Below are 18,493 nucleotides of genomic sequence, written 5' to 3' on the forward strand. Positions count from 1 at the left end.
CCTTTTGGTTGAATAGAAAGGATTACCAACCTTCAGTTTGTTTACTTGCTTTTACTAATTATTACAACTGGATGTGTCAAATATGCAGCTCACAACACTCCCAAGTACAGGCTGAACCAGATTAAAATTTGGGGGAAATTAGGAAATATTTTGGAAATACAATAAAACATCATGTTAATATGTGACTTTCTAAGTCATGTGCCTGCAGGGATCCTTATGTATGTAGTGGTGCCCATTTCAGTTTTTTTTGATTCTGTCCATCACTTCATTCTAGGCATAAAAAAAGGCACCTCATTCAGAATTTTTGTATGTAATGAGAGTTACTGCTTTCAAGAGCTTATCATTAGCTATTGAGCAACCCTTTTGTCTAACATCAGGACTGACTCTGTTCAGAAGGCTCTTAACCCCACCCCAACCTCCCTCAACCCATGCTGCAAGCCAGCATCTAATATTTGTAGCCTTTCTGGCAGTAATTGAGCTGCTCAGTTTTCCTCAGCTGCACCAGAAGGGGCTCCAGCTCCTTTTGTCCTCTTCCAGCCTGGCCAGGCTCTTCTCAATGATCTCTACAGACTTGCTGAACTGAGGCTCAGCCTAACCTTATAGACTTGTAAAAGTAGGTCAAGCCTATCTGATAATGGGTCTCAGCCAGCCACATAGGACTTTCAAATATTTTGTAAGTCGCTCTTCAGTTAAGCGTATTGCAAAATGAGAACTCATTAAACATCAACTGAATCTGATGATGTCTTAAAATCTGCAAGTAAAGAGATGCAGTTTTTATCCTGTAACTTTATGGTTGATGATATTGATGCCATATGATGGCAGAATAGTTGCTTTGAAAGCACCATGAAATTACCAAGTGAATACTGTATACTTGTCTTCTAAAGAGCAAGAGAAGTTTACAAGATATAATTGCCTTTTCGACTCCCTGTGTGTTCTCAGTTTTGGATTCCTGAGGCATAGTTCTTAACATAGTGACCAAATTAATCCATGACTTATTGAAACTAAATTAAAATTGGGAGAAAGTGAAACCTGAAGGAAATAGCCATAACCTACTTAGTACAGGACTGTGTAGCTGTTTTAATTGATGATACTCTCCTAATGAAAAGGGTAGATCTCAAGGTTCTGTCTGGGCCCATCTCTCTCTACTCCTCTCTCTTGGTGATCTCAACAATGTCCATGGATTCAATTGTCTCTATGTAGATGACTCCCAGACTTATGTAGATACAGATGTATATCCAACCCTATTCTCTCCTGAGCTCTACTTTCACATCAGAAACTCTGTTTTGAAGATTTCCAACTGGATGTTCCCTTAGGTGCCCCCTATTAAACATGCCCCAAGTAACTCAACTGTCCTTCCTATCTTCTTCACTCAGTTGTGTGCTATCAGTCATCCCTTTACTTCTTATTCTCCTTCATCCCCCATATCCAGTTAGTTGCCAAGTCTTGTTAATTCTGTCTCTACATCTCTAGCAATTAACCACCTTACTCACACAGCTGCCACCCTATTCCAGACCTTCACTACCTGTCGCCTAAGCTATTATAAAAGCCCTACCTCAAATAAACAAATGTCCAGTCGAGCCTCCACACAGCTGCCAAAGTAATATTCCTAAAGTATAGTTCTGTCCATGTCATGAACCTGACCAGCAAGGTGGTACAGTGGATAAAGTGCTGGGTCTAGAGTCAGGAAGACCTGAGTTCAAATATGGCCTCAGACACTCATTAGCTGTATGACCCTGGGCAAGTCACTCAACCCCTGTCTAGTTCCACTTCCTCATCTGTAGTATGGGGGCAAAACAACACCTACTTCTCAAGATTGTGAGGATCAAATGAGATAATTAGAAAGGGGTTAGCACTGTGCCTGGCACATAGATAGGTAGATAGATGGATGGATAACTGGATGGATGGATGGATGGATGAATAGATAGGTAGATGTAGTGCTATATAAGTAATTTAGCTATTATCATAATGCATTCTTGGCTTCCTATTGTCCCTTGCACCAACTTCACATCTCATTACTTCACACTGTCATCCAGCCAAACTGACCTGCTTGCTGTTTCTGTTTGTCCTAATTCCCCCATCTGCCCTACATCCCATCTCCTATCTCCATGCCTTATGCATAGGCCACATCTTGAAAGCACTCATCACCTCAATCTCTTTAAATCCCTAGCTTTCTCCAAAGCCCACCTCAAGCCCCATTTTCTCTGAGAAGCTTTTCCTGACCCCTCAACTATTATTGCCTTCCTCTAGTCATGCCCCTCCCAAACAAAATTACCCTGTATTTACTTTGTATATGTTTTGTATTTTCTTATACGTGTGCATATCATTTATCTGAAAAGAACACAAGCTTCTTAAGGGCAAAGATTATTTCTTTTTTGTTTTTTCTTTTATTATCCTAGTACTACCTAGGTACTATCTCAGTGCCTGAGAAGTACCACACACTTAACTATTTGTTGATGAATGAATGCCTGCCCAATTGCCCCATTTTCCATTCAAACTAGCCTAGTTGTTTCTGGAATGGGACATTCCATTTCCCACTTCCATAACTTCACATGACAGTCTGCCATGGTTGGAATGTTCTACCTCTATACATCTGCCCTCATGGAACCCCTAGTTCCCTTCAAGGCTTAGCTCAGTTTCCTACAAGAGGCCTTTCCTGATTCCTCCAATTGTTAGTGCCCCCCTACACACACACACACACACACACACACACACACACACACACACACACACACACACTGTGTTTTGTATATTTTGTATTTAATTTTCTGTTTACATGTTTCTTCCCAGTAGAATGTAAGTTCCTTGAGGGCAGGGACTTTCATTTTTCTTTTTTTTATTCCATAGCTCAGCAGAAGTGCCTGACATAGTAGGTTCTCAATAAATGCCTGTTGATTCAATTAAAACTTAGTATGTCTAGAGCACTAGGGAAAATATATCAAGTTTAAATGAGACATGGTTCCTTCCATCCAGTAGCTTATAATCCAGTTCTTGATAATAAAGAATCATAGAATTTGAGAGTTGGAAAAGACCTCAAAAGCCATCTAGTCCAACCCATACATGAAAGGAAACCCTGTTACAACATATGGAACAAGTGGTCAGCCAGCCTCTAAGAGCTCCAAGTACCTACCACCTCTTCAGCTGTCCCACTATGGGACAACTCTAATTGTCAGGAGGTGTCTTCCTAACACCAAGCCCAAATTTGTCTCTGCAGCTTCCACCTGTAGCTCCTGGTTCTGTCTTCTGAGGCCAAAGAGAATAAATGTAGTCCCTCCTTCATGTGGCAAAACCTTAAATTCTTGAAAATAGCTCTCTCTCCCTATCCTACTGCTAATCTTTTCCAGAATAAACACCCAAAATTTCTTTATTTGATCTTCATGACAATAGCAAAACCACACTTTATTTTGTACTTCTCAAATGTTCTTAGGTTATATTGTCTTATAAATACATGAATCTGAAGGGGAAGTTCTTTACCAGTCTGTTCAACGTAATCAACTCTCTCAGATGTCTCCATTCGGCTCTAGTCTGCCTCCATCTCCAGTCCCACGTTACCAAGTACCTACTAGACATTTTAAACTGGATATCCCATAGGTATCTCAAACTCAGTTATGTCCAAAAACAACTCATGCTTCTCCCCTAAACTGACCTTTCTCCCCTAAACTGACCTCTCTTGTGAACCTCCCTATTATTATCTAGGATACCATTGTCTTCTCAGGCACCTAGGTTTTAAAACCTCCATGCCATCCTCAATTCCTCATTCACCCCATGTAACTAGTTAGTTGCCATGGCATTTCTGTCTCCACAACATCTGTCACTTACATCCCCTTCTCTCCTATTGTGTGGGCAAATCAATTCATCCACTTCCTGTGTAGCCAAGGAATAAGAAGAAAGATTGACTTCCAAGTCAAGTGAGTAGCATCTATCTGGGCCCTTAATCCCTTTCACCTGGGCTATTTGAATAGTCTCCTAATTGTTCTCGCTTCCTCAAATGTCACATGCTTGTTGATTGATTGATTGTTTCTATATCAATATGTTTTATAAACTCTAGGTCCCAACCAATATTCTAAGTTTTAAGAAAGGTGCAAAATCAAGCTTGATTGATTTGTTTATTGTATAGAACATACTAAACATTTAACACAGATAGATGCTACTCACTTGGCTTGGAAACCAATCTTTCTTCTCATTCCTCGGCTACATACGAAGTGGACAAATTGATTTGCCCACACAATAAGTTCATTTTCTGAGACACAGAGCCTTTATGCAACACTATCATTCCTCTCTTAGAAAACAGCCTTCTAAAGTCAGTCTAAACAGTTACAAGTGACGCACTGATGATGACAAAGTTGTAGGTTAAGAAGTCAGTGAGTTTTGTTGACTAGCCTCCTGAAGCCTGTGATTAAGCTACAGTTCGCCTCCACTTTTCCTGATTCATCCATGAATGACAGTCTTCCTACAAGAACCTGAGCATTACTTCCTCCAGGTTGCGCTCGATATTTGAAAATCCCTTTCCCCCTCAACAAGCCTGGCTATGTGTCCTCTCCCTTAAGGAGAAGGGGATTCTTCATCACTGCTCCCATCCTGCCCCACTCTCCATTCTAAAAATGAAAACATACTGTTCAGCTGAATTAATTCAATGTGTAATTTTAAAGAGTTGAGATGGTAGGATTTTTCTTTAATATCTAAAGTTGTCCAAAGATATCATGTAAATAAGTCATATTAAGATCTTCATGAAGCAGCAGCCATGGTACAATGGCTTAGGACTCAGGAAGACCTAGGAAATTCCACCTCAAAGACAGGGCTTGGTGAGGCCTGTGGACTCCTGAAAATAGTATTTTTAAATGCATAAAGTAAAAGAGAAAACCAATTATACTTTATTGAAAGAGTTATCAAAAATTGTTTTAAAGTTCATGGCCTCCAGATTAAGAACCCCTGCCTAAACTATAATTTGCAGAGCAAATGACCATACATTTATAGTGGAAGAGAAAGTTTCCTCATTCAGAATTCCCTACAGTGGTTAAATCATAGGTCTATTACAAGAAGAAGAAGAAGAAGGCCTTCCTGGATTTCTCATTGTAATTGATGCACTCTGAGAAAAGTTAAGAGTATGTTATAAACACGCATGACCCTAGAAGTTGGAAATTAGGCCAATCCTGAAGAAAAGCAAATGAAGTAAAACCTGAAACATTGAAATTATTTTCTTTATTGGGTTCAGATTTGTGATTTCACAAGATCTGTACCAGTGCAGATCAGTAGCTTACATGTCTGCTCTTTGTTTTAGAGTTGCCTGGGGCACTGAGAGATTAAAGAACACATTGATCACACAGCTAGGACTTTCAGAGGTAGGACTTGAATGCAGATCTTTGACTACAAAGCCAGCTCTCAGCTATGTCTACTACCTCTTGCTGCTTCCCAAAAGTGATGTTTTGGCTGCCAAAATTTATTGGTGAGTTCTTAGTCCTTGATCTTTCTGTAAAATTATGAGGATTGTAACAAAGCTTTCCTTTTGAAAATAAGTTTATGAAAAGAAGCGCAAAATGATGACATCATAGTTCTTAAAAGACAGAAGTTAGCAAGACAAAGGGAACTTCAGGAAGACATTTTAATAAACACGATGTTTGTGTGAGAGATGTTATTGAAAGGGAGCACTAAGAAATAAATTGCAGATGGTGGCTTTATAGTTACTCTAAAGTTACAGAGTTAAAATGAGCATCAGAGGTGGGCTTCTAAAATAGTCTTCTGACTTCAAAACTAGTATTTGTTCCATTGTACCCTACTTATTGAATGGAATTTGCTTTGGAGATAAAAAATGCGGGTGTTGGAACCCCCTAAGCAATGTAGTATGAGGGAAAGAGCAGGCTTTATTCCCAATTCTGCAATGATCTATTTGTCAATCAGTCAACAAGCATCTATTGATCTGATGATAGAGGCAATATGATATAGTGCTGCTGTTCTTAACCTGGGATTTAAGATCCTTTGGAATCCATAGATAGATTTCAGGGTGTCTGTGAATTTGGATGAGGGAAAATGACATCTTTATTTTTAGTAACTTCTACCTGAAATTTAGCATTTCCTTCCATTAGAAATGTAGTCAACAAAACATTATTCTGAAACTAGGCCCCTGACACACAAAAAGGTGAAGAATCCATGATGTTGTGGAAAGAGTGATGGAAAATTCTTACACCGAAGTCAAATGGTTCAGCATCAGAAACTGATGTGGCTTTGTAAGTGGAAAGACATTAGAAAAGATGCATTATCATCTATCTGCTTTGCTGGTCCACTCTGAGAGCCATGGGACTTTTCCATCTGACTTGCAGCTGAAACTTATACGTATTGTCTTCCCCACTAGAATGTAAGCTCCTTGAGGGCAGGGACTGTCTTTTCGGTTTGTATTCCTAATGCTTAACATAGAGCTTTGCACATAGTAAGGACTTAATAAATGTTTTATTTTGTTTTGTTTATTCGTTTATTTGGAGTCAGAGGATCTAGATTTGAACCCCAGCTTCTGTCACTTGCTACCTGTGTGACCTTGGTCAAATCTCTTAACCTGTTCTAGGCCTTAGTTTCCTCATCTGTTAAATGAGAGGATTGGGCTAGACCTCTAAGGTCTCTCTCAACTCTGAATGTCAAGTGGAAAAGCCCCACAATTAAGATCAGGACAAATTATTAAAGACTAGTAACTGCTGTCTGGCACACAGTAGGTATTTAATAAATGCTTGTTGACAGACACAATAGAGTCCTAAAGGGATCAGATCTAAAACTGAAACAAGGAAACAGGCATACTTTCAAGAAAGAGGGGCAGTGAGGTGGCGCAGTGGATAGAGCACCAGCCCTGGAGTCAGGAGGATCTAAGTTCAACTCCAGCTGCAGACACTTAGCTGTGTGATCTTGAGCAAGTCACTTAACCTCTATTGCCTCACTCCCCCCCAAGAAAAGAAAGAAAAAAGCATTTTAACATTTTTCTTTGTATAATGCCAAGTGTATAACCAAGGAAAATACTGCCTACCTGAAGGGAGGAAAAACTGATGACAGCAATCATCTCTGAGTTTTAATTTTAATATCATTAGTCTTTATCAAAGCAATCCCCGCAAATCAAACAACAAAAAAACCTTGCAGTTGTTTAACCAAAACCAATAATGTAAGATAGAAAATCACATTCAGAGAAAGAAATGTGAAGAAAATATTTTTAACTAGTGTATTCCAATAAGCAGGGATTATTCTAAATTCTAGGATACCTGAGCATTTGACATTTTTTAGAGACATCATTAAGAACATCAGAAATATCTTTATTTTCTTAAATGGGGTGGTGACAGGGAGAGAGAGCAGGGGAAATAACCATGGTAATTGTGAACTAGTGAATTTCTACAAAGATAATAAAAGAAAAGGGTCAGGGGAAAGTCAACCAGTCCATGTATAGTCATTTAGAAAAGGACAAATTGCCAGGTTACAACTAATAGACTTGTGAAAAGCAAATTTCCCAGGTCAATTTCATTGCCTTTTATGATCATGACAGGTCATGTGTATTAGGCAAGCAAGGACAGCAATAGTCTAGGAATTAAGATTTTTTTTTCTAAGAAAAAAGGAAGGATAAAAGGCAAATGAATTGTTTCTGGGAATATGAAAGTCTTTTCCAACCTCATAAAGGATGCTGACTTCACATTCACAGATGATAAACTATTTTAATATAGCAGGAGAGTTTAGTTAAATATAAGAACTTACAGGTTATATGAATGATAAAGCATGTACTGGGTATGACCAGGTTTCAAATGTCACAATAAGAAATTTTTCAAAAGCAATATAGAGGATATCATCAGAGAAATGTATGTCCAGAAAAAAAAAAGAACCGGTCAGACAGTAAAAGCAAGAAATGACCTATAGACAAACCACGTGCTCTACTTATATCTACATAATGTCAAGAGAAGTAGGAGAAGCTCCCCCACATATTGAGTAAATCTCCCCTCTTCCATGATGGATAGATAGGAGGCTACGAGCAAGAGTCATACAGGATGGGCAAGCTTAGATGGATTGTTAGCTGTATTACTGGAGGGAGTACCTACATGGATGAAATCAAAGGCGCATTAGAATACTAGAGTGATAAACACTAAGACAAGCAATACAAAAAACTGGAATCCCTTTTTGGGGAAGACATTTTAAAAATAATAACCGTTTCCCTTGAATCATTTGAGGTCATTCACTTATGTGGAGATGGAGCTGAATTCATTGATTATGATTTTACAGCAATATATTTTGGGCTACTGCTATGTCTCACCACCAGATGCTGCCTTACTCCTATTTTGAGATGTGTGGGAAGGCTAAGTGAAAATACTACAGCTTGGTAACATTCATATTGAAGTGAATTGAATTAGTTTTTGCTTGGGATAAATCCAAAAGAAGCATCTTCCCTACATCATGCCACTGATTGACATCAGGGCCCCAATAACCAGAATTGAAATTAGTTGTTGCTAATTCCAGTCACTTCTTATTAAAGGCCTTTGCTTCTTACACCGAGATTTATGTTCACTTAAAGCACATCTATAAATCAAGAGTATACATAACAACTTTTTTTTTCCTTTGCTCTCAAAAACGGGCTAGTATTTGTTCTGGTTTTGCAGTCTTCCAAGCTCTAGTATTACAGCTATAATTGTACCTTTGAGCTTCATTTAGCATCCAAATAACCTGATAGTGTAAATAATGACCTGTCCTCAAAATGACAAATGCCTATCTAGTCCCCAGTGGTGAGAATCAGGACAAGTGCTATTTTAATAGACTGTCCCATGAATAACCAAGGGCCAGTTTCATCTCAATTAGCTGCATGAGCTCTGGCCCCTGCACTGAAATGTAGGCTGTGATTTGGCAAAAACATTCAACCTCCTGGAAAAATGCTCCACCTTATTTTTGTTTATGAAATAAATTGACTTCTAAAAAATATCTTCCTCCAATGGTTACTGCTTGCATGTGGTAGCCACGCTGGGCTCTCCCAAGCTAAGTCAATGGAGTACAACCTTTGCCAGGCCCTACCAAACCAGAAAGGTTTCAAGTATCTCACCAGCAATAGACTGCATCTGTTGTCTAAGGGCCAACCAAGCTAAGTTTGGAGGGTGAATTAAACAGGCAAAATTCCTGATCCTCATGCTATTGAGGTTCAGAGAAGTTACCCTAAGGTGTACTGATAACCAACAGAGATGATATTTGAACAGAGTTGTGATTCCAGAGTTAGGCAACAAGCTTTATTAAGTGCCTACTCTGTGCCAGGCACTGTACTAAGTGCTGGGGCTACAGCAAAAAGCAAAACACAGTCCTTGATCTCAAGGAATTCACAATCTAATGAGGAAGACAGCGTGCAAACAACCATGTCCAAAAAAAAAAAGATGTAGACAGGATAAATTGGAGATGGTTACAGAAGGAAGGCACTAGTATTGAGGGGAATCAGGAAAAGCTTCTTAGAGAAGGTGGGATTTTAGCTGGGACCTGAAGGAAAGCAGGAAAGGCAGGATTTGAAGATGAGAAGACAGCATTCCAAGCACGGGGACCAGCCAGGGGAAAGGCATAGAATCAGGAGTTGGATTGTCTCGTTCAAGGAACAGCAGAGAAGCCAATGTCTCTGGATCACAGTGTGGAGAAGAATAGGAGAGAGGAGGTGATGGGTAAGATCAAAGAAGATGGGGACCGATTATGAATACCAAGCAGCCAGTACTGATTCCATTGTACTACACTGTCTTATCATTAAATGGAGTTTGCCTTTATAGATCAATGTTGCAACTCCCATAAACGTGTAGTATAAAGGAAAGATCACTAAGTTGATCAGGCCCTATTGACACTTTTCAACTATCAATCAATCAATCAATCAGTGAACATGTATGAACATGTGGGGATACAAAGAAAAAGCCCTCAAGGAGTGATCCAAGACTGGGGTAAGGTAAGGCACGATCAGCTAAAGGACAAGTAAACAAGGGATTGAAAAGTAAAAGATAGCACAGAGTTGACCTGGTTCACCAAGCAGTCAAGACTGAGAAGAAAGATGAGAGTAGTAGCCAATGCACAAGTAATGACCTTGTGAAATACTGAAAGGCAGAGGAATTGGAGGTCACAGTGAGGACAAACATAGGATCAGGGGTCCTAAGGCATAAGGAAAGGGTACATTTCTTTAACATGAAAGTAGAATGCTTGTACATGATGTCAAGATTAAGGGTATAAGTACACCTGTGTGTAACCAAGGTGGAATGGAAAAGTCATATAACCTCAGTTTTCTTATCTGAAAAGTAAAGGTCTTAGAAACAAGCTAAATGATTCCTAAGATCTCTAAGATCCATTTTAGTCAGCTCTAACATGCTATGATTCCTAAACATGCTAACTTTTTCTCCCTTCTCTCTGATAACTATAGGAAAGTATCGGCCCGTGTAAGTCTCTGCCAATTATAGACTGCACCTCCACAATGAAAACTCTGAAAGAAAAAGAGTATATTGGTTTAACTGTAGGTTAAATAACCTCTCCCTATTGTCTGGCTATTGTTATTGTGTCTTGATGAGGGATAGGATGTTGCAGAGAAGCAGATATATTACAGAGGTATCCAGAATAAAACAGTGACAAAAAGAATGATTGACACTCAGCTCTTCTTCTTGCCAGATTTGGCAGAGGTTGTGGGATTAGAAGGGGAAGAGTTGAGCCTGCATTTGTCCTCAGTGTTTTTGGAATTCTAGACCAGGAAAAGATGTATTTTAAAAGATAGCTGATAAAATGGAATTGAATATTAATCTATAGTGTCAATGAATTCAGTAGAAGTCTCAATTTCCTGAATTAAATTTTTCAGAATATAAGAAAGGCAGCATCGCACAGTGAATAGAACAATGGGCCCAGAGTTAGAAAGACCAGGGTTCAAGTTGCATCTGACATATGCTGGCTGTTTGACCCCAGGCAAGTCACTTAAACCTCTCAGGGTCCCAGGCAGAGTATGTAAGACTCTAAGTTGCAGAAAAGGTTTTTATCTTCATTGGTAGAGTTCCCTCCATTGATGAAATCACAAGGAGAAACAGAGAGAGAATGTTATTTTATGGCCCTTTTGAAAACTTCACATTGACTTAAGAATGGGTAAATTCCCAGTGATGAAGCTTACAGAAAGTTATCCTTCATTTCAATTCCAATGAATGACCTCTAGGAGAATAGTTAGAATCTTGGAATTGGGCCAATCGAACAGCATCTCTCCATAGGGGCCATGTTTGTACAATCAGCACAGTAGACAAGCTTTCTCAAAAAGCAATCCCTATTCCCAAACCCAGCACATGACCCAATATGGGTCTTATTATATTCAACCTGAGGGAAAGCAGGGAGAAACAGCTGACTCCAAACACAAGTGGAAATGGTACATAATATTGTAATCACCATAAATTGTAGTGATTATTTGTGTAAAACCATAAACGTACACTATGGCTAAATGAGTCATTTACTGAATATCCTTTCAGTTATTAACTTGGCATAAATACTAATCCCTGAAGATTAAGTTGAACACTAATCACTTGGAGCTTTGGAGGACCTTTTGTGATCCAGTGGCTGGTATTTACATATGGTAATTTCCCCGGTGGCAGGTGAGGAGGCCTGATCCGTGCTATGTAAGCAGTAACACATGCTGTAATAAGAAATGAGTTTTTCATCTCTTTCCCCAAGCCCTTCTCCCTCTTCACTCCCAATTGGGGCTTAATTAAAACTCCTCAGTACTAGGCTCTGTTTAACCGGACACAGGAGCCCTGAAATGCTGACACGGATCCTCAGATTTCACCTGTTAGGTCAGCTCATTAAGTGTTGTAATTCTACAGCTGAGCCCATGGTGGCCAAACTACAGGTTATTGGGGAAGAGAAACAACCTCTCATCTGAGGGACTAAGCCTCGTTAAGTCTAGCAACAATCTGACCTATTTAGTTCTCAGTATTTCAAGTGCCTCGAATTTCTCTCCCCCCAGTGTCTCCCCTCCACCCTTGAATCTTCTTCCTTTGACTCTTTTTTAAGACTGAGTCTCCCCATCTTCCCCAGGCTGGAAGTGAGTCCTATCTACTACTCCTGGATCCAATCCCAGTACTGATCAATGCAGGAGTTTCATTCCAACTTAGTCCAGTTTGCCCCTCTATAGACAGCCTGGTGGTCCCTCACTCCTTAGCGACTCACCACGTGGATTCTGCGCTTCATTTAGATACCTGATTTGCATAGTCTAAAGAATCTCAGAACTCCCAACTTCAAGAGATCTTCCTACCTCAGTCAGTCTCCCTGGTGGCAGGGATGACAGGTATACCCCACCAATCTGGCTTTCCATCATTCCTACCTACCCTGTACAAACCCTCAGCCTTGAATTAATCTGTTTCCTACTCCTACTCCTAGACATTCAACCACTCTTAGGAGAAATCATAAAACCTTGCTGGTTAAATTCAATGAAAATTGATGCTATCTAATCTTATATATCCCCTCCTAGCATATGGCAATCTTTTTGTTCATCTCTTATTAACTCACTATCACATCTCTACAATGGCATTTTCGAACTTTCTCTTCACCCCTCAAACCCTAATTTCAACCCATCTCATTTCTCAGAAAACTCCTAATGTACTGACTACCTCAAGGCCATTCGGTGTCAACTCCCCCAACTCTCTTCTACTCCTCTTCTAAAATTCTCAATTACAAAGAATAACAAAATTTTAGAGTCCTAAGGGATGTCAATAGCCATCTGATACAAAACATATAGGAAAGCAATTACAACAATAACATACCTACAAAGTAGTAGCCTAATATCTGCTTGACAATCTCCGTTGAGAAGGAACATAATTTCCCAAAGCAGCCTATTTTCCACTTTTTTTTTTTTTGCTTTTTAGGCAATTGGGGTTAAGTGACTTGCCCAGGGTCACACAGCTAGTAAGTGTCAAGTGTTTGGTCTGAGGCCGGATTTGAACTCAGGTCCTCCTGACTTCAGGGCCGGTGCTCTATCCACTGCGCCACCTAGCTGCCCCCTATTTTCCACTTTTAGACAGCTTTAATTGTTGGACAGTTTCTGCTGACATCAAGTCTAAATGTGCTTTTTTTCAACTGAGGCACCCTAATTCTGGTTCTGCCCTCTGGGGTCAAACAGAACAAGTCTAATCCCCCTTCCATGTGACAATCCTTTAAATAATTAAGCATCACTTTTATACACCATCTCCACTTTTATGCACTTCTCTTCTCCAGGTTAAACATCCCAAATTTCTTCAACTAATCTGTCATTTCTTGGTCGTATGACTAACAAAATAGAGGATGAAACATTTTCTCCAGCCGCCACAAACTCTCAAAATACCACCATCACCTCCAAAGAGGATTTATGCGCCAGAGTAGAAAAATTACAGCTGTTTCCACAGGACATGAAAACAATAAGCCCAATAAACTGACAATACTATGAACTGACACTAGAGAATACTAACTCTTAACAACGCTCACTCAGCACCACTTCCTTCACCAGGGTGCCGAAACTGACACACTGAGTTGTGCTTTGGGACCCATTTCTCTCCTGTATCAGTCTCTTCCAGCACTCCACACTCCCTGCCCTTTCCCTATCATTCTGTAACAATAAGAAGCAGACATCAACTTTCCCCCAAAAGAGGACTTAGGAAGCAGGCAGGCTGTACTTCTAGGTTGGTAATCCCAAAGGCAGTTGGCAGTTGAAATTTTGCATGAAGTATCCACTCCACTCTTCTCCCAAACTGCAAAAATAACAGGCTGTCATTCAGCTCAGCTAGAGAACTAAAGAATGGGAGGAATTGGGACAGTGGACCAGAATATAGGATCATACTGAGGCTAAAGGAAAGAGGATTGTAATACAGGTAGGGCAGTTCTAAACCCCCCAAGAAGCTGTTTGATATAAATCAAGTAAAAATGGAAAGATTTCCTGGTTTCAGTGAGGGCCCAGTTGAAATTAGATAACATATATTTGTAGTGAACCCAATAAATAGGATTTTGTTTAACTTCCTCCAGATAGAAGATAACTTTACTAAGGCCCATAAAAAGTGAATTCCCCCAAATGGGAAGAGGTTAATACAGCTTTCTGGTCCAGCCCAGGGTAAACCCATCATTAAAGGAATCAGAAAATATAAGGGAAAAAAAGACTAAAACCATCAAAAAATCTCAAGAAAAAGAAAACAGTTAAAAAAGTAGAGCACAAGAAGAAAAATCAACAAGGTAGAAACTAAAACAAAAGCAACAATGAGTACTAAGGCATCTAGAAGATTACAAAGGCCTCTGAGTAAATTTTACAAGACAAAAGAAATTGAACCAATACATGATTAATCAGAGAACCCTATGAATTTTCAAGCTAGCAGTGTGGCTCCATGGTTCAAAAGAGTAATCAGTATTTTGAGAAAAGTTAGAAGAACTAACAGAATATAGAATTTATGATCTGAATAGCAGAAATAAGTATCAGAATAGAAAAACATGAATCTGTGGAGGGTCTATGCCAAAAAGCTAAAGATAACATAGGACTATAAATACACTGAAGTGAAGGGCAATCTGTTAGAAGAGAAACAATTAAAATAGCTTATGATATGTTTCGCATGACTTCATATATATATAATGGGTATCATATTTCTTGCCTTCTCAATGGGTAGGGAAGAAGGGTGAAGGGACAGAGAAAAATTGGAACTGAAAATAATTTTTTAAAAAATTTTAAGAGCTTATGATCTCTTTACAAACAAAACAAATCAATCTTGAAAACAGGATCTGTAGAAACAATTTAAGGATCATAGGCCTTCCAGAAGAATGTGAAAAGTAAAAAAAAAACTGAACACAATAATGCAAGAAAACTGTCCCAAAGCTGAAAATACAGAAAGTAAAGCACCAATTGAAAAAATCCACAGGTCCCCTCAAAACAAAACTCGGTGCTTCAAACTCTAAGACATTCAGTGAGTAAATTTAACATTCACAATGACAAAAAACAAATTCTTCAACTCATCACGAAAATATCTTCATCAGCAAAAGAAAGGAAATGTGAACACTACAAGACTATTCAATACCCACCAGAAAACACAGTAAGGAATGAAATAATATGTTCTGAAAAACAAGGAGCTCAAGATGAAACCCAAAATGGCATACTATCTTTACATAAAATGAGTCATAAATGAAAAATTATGGATATTTAAGAAAAGAGAGGCATTTGAAGCGCCCCTTGAAAACATACAAGAACAGATTATTTGCCTGGCAAATCTCTAAACAACAAAAATACTTTTAAAAAAAGGTAAATGAATATAATTACCAAGTAAAGCACAAGTACTGAAATTAAATAACCCCAACTCTATGAAAAGGGAAAAAATCACTAGAAAAGGTTAAAAACAACAATAACAACAGCAACAGAGGCACCATTAAGAAATTTCTCTCCTTCAACTGATTCGTATCTGACATAGAGTCATAGAACTTCCGTACCTGGTTGCTCTTCTCTAAATGTTTTCCAGCTTGCCATTTTCCATCCTAAACCAAGGCAGCTACAACTGAACACGGTATTCCATATTTAGTCTAGTCTAACCAGAGAAAAGAATAAAGAGACTATCACTTCTTATTCCCAGAAGCTGCATCTTAAGGTAGCTCAAGATCACATTTTTTTGACTAACATATCATGCTACTGAGTCATACTGATCTTGCATTTAACTAAAACCTGTAGATCATTTTCGAATTCCTTTCTCAGCATGCCTCTCCCATTGTGTGTTTGTGAAATATATCTTCCCTAAGCACCTTATTCACTTCTAATCAAATGCTGCTGAATGTATCTAGAGGAAGTTAAAAAAAGACAACTATTTATTGGGTCCACTACCAATGTGTGTGGGGCAGCTAGGTGGTGCAGTGTATAGAACATTGGCCCTGACGTCAGGAGGACCTGAGTTCAACTCTGGCCTCAGACACTTACTAGCTGTATGAGTCTGGGCAAGTCACTTAACCCTATTTGCCTCAGTTCCTCATCTGTAAAATGAGCTGAAGAAGGAAATGGCAAACCACTCCAGTTTCTTTGCCCAAAAAAAACCCCAAGTGGTATCACGGAGAGTCAGGCACAACTGAAATAGCTCAAGAACAACAACAAATGTATGCTATCTAATCTCAGCTGAAACCAGGAAATCTTTCCATAATATTTAATTCATTATTCTGTTCACCACAATGGCTATTCCAACTTCTTTCAAGCTTCACAACAACATGAAAAAATGTTCCATATTACTAATAACAAGAAGTGCAAATCAAACAACAAACCAGATGCCTCACCTCAAACCCTGCAAATTGGCAAAGATGATCCAAAAAATGGCAATGCTTAATGTTGGAGAAGTTGTGGAAGAATAGGCACACTAATACATTGTTGATGCATCTGTGAAATGGTACAACTATTTTGAAAAGCAATTTGGAATTACATAAAAAAGTGACTAAAATGTCCATACCCTTTGAACCATAGACTCCATTACGAAACGTATATCCCCGAAGAAGCTATCAATAAGAAGACAGTGGGGTTAGGGGGAGGGGGAGGGGAGAGAAGGAGGAAAGAAGGAAGAATCATTGAGTGCCAGGAAGTTCTGATTTAAGCTATTGAAAAGGATATATGAGATAGAAGATAGAAGGCTGCAGCTTAGGATATAGGAAAAGGAGATAAGAGATAGAAGATGGGAGGCATGGCTGAGATTGAGACTGAAGACATTGAAGATCCCATTATACAATTTAGCACAGAGTGAAAAGAATCTTTCTCATTGCTCTTTGAAGAGACCAGCAGCAAGACCAGTCAGTTAACAGAAGGCTCCAGTCATGTGATTCCTGATTGGTTGGAGAGAGGGTCAGACTCATGGGACGAGAGTTTCAGTTCTAGATATTTTACTTCTTCTACCCCAGAGCCGAAAACAGGAAGCCTCTCAGAAGTGTCTTGCTCTTTGTTGCCTTCTTCTGGTTTGAGAGGGAAAAGCACAAAGCTTTTTCGCAACTGCTTTGCTGAATAAGAACTGACTAGGTTAATAACCTGAGTTTTGCAGTGAGCTTTGTTCTGACTGGAGTAAGTGTCAATACCCCTAGATGAGAGGTGTGAGGTCCTAAAAGGTTAGACTCCACTGACTAAAACCATGTCATTTTCTTATGTTGAACCACTGGCAGTATCAAGAATGTTGGTGGCAAGAACTTTCCTGGGTCTTCAGTAGCTGTGGCTGTATCCCTTATAGATGTTGCCAAGCTGCATCTCCATTGAGGTTGCTTCCTAGGATTACAGCTTTGGAGGCTGAGCTGGAAGCAGGACCAATGATATACTGGTTGACTGGTTGATTATAATCATTAATGTCCTACCCTTTGTGGCAACCAAGAAAGATTCCATGCAGTGATTCCCACTATTCCCACTATGCCTGAAAAATGAAAACCCTGGGGTCAAGGACCACTGGGGTCATGTTCTATGTTTCCCTCTCAGCCACTTCTGCCCACTCAGGATGTGGAAGGGGCAGAGAGGTAGGAAGAGAAAGGAAAGAAGCATTCTCAAGGGTTTGCTTGACATACTTCCTCTGGTGGTTAGAGGTTCTGTGGTCTTTAACTGGAAGGCAGAAGAGGGATTGCTTGTCAGGTATTTGCCTACCTTTCAAGGCTCTGATACGTCCCTGCTGACTTGTTACAAACAAGTAACCTTTGGTGTTGCTGCTTACATCTAGTCCACAGATAGTGGAAATTAAAGAACAAGAGACAAATGTACTAGGCACAGTGCAAAGCATTAATAATGTCATTGTTCTTCACCCAGAGAAAGAAAATCAACTCCTCCTTTCCTGCAGCTAACTTTGGGAAAAGCCATACAGAAAACAGTATGTTTCTACTTGGGGTGCCAAAAAAAAGGAGTAGATTATTTCTCAGGAGAAAAGAGCTATATCCTGCCCCAATCAAGAAGTGTTAATGTGGATGCTCAAACTGAGAGGCAAAAGAAGAGGTTCATATAGATTCTGTTTTATTCTTTTATTAAGTTAGTTTATTATTCATGTACTTATGCAACACATATTCATTGCGTCTAGTACATAAGATTCTATGAAAAGCAGTGAGAAAGATACAAATAGAAATAAGACCTGATTTTTTTTTCCTCAAGGATCTTATAGTCTAGTAGGAGCAGATATAATACATACACAGATAAATATATTTGTTCAGCTATGATTAGTGTATATGAGTGCCATGAGACAGATGAGGGAAAAAAATCACTTCTAGCTTAGGAAATCAGGGAGTGTTTCATGGAGAAAGTAGTATTTGAGGTGGACTTTGAAAGATAGGTAGATTGTCAACAGGCAAAAATTAAGACAGAGGTATTCAGGTAGAGGGAAGTCTGCAAATATTCTGAAAAAAAACCACATGCTTGAGAAGGGATATAAGAAGAAACATACTAACTATAAATATGAGACTCTGAGCTACCTGATGACTTTGGGAGAGGTCCATGCATTCCACAGGCCCTATAGGGAAATACTTGTTCCAAGGCGCCATCACTAGAAAGAGATACTACATTAAAAAAAAAAAGGAGGGAGAG

The sequence above is a fragment of the Phascolarctos cinereus genome, unplaced genomic scaffold, assembly GCF_003287225.1.
Source record: "Phascolarctos cinereus isolate Bilbo 61053 unplaced genomic scaffold, phaCin_HiC Scaffold_5;HRSCAF=322, whole genome shotgun sequence".
In the NCBI taxonomy this organism is placed as follows: Eukaryota; Metazoa; Chordata; class Mammalia; order Diprotodontia; family Phascolarctidae; genus Phascolarctos; species Phascolarctos cinereus.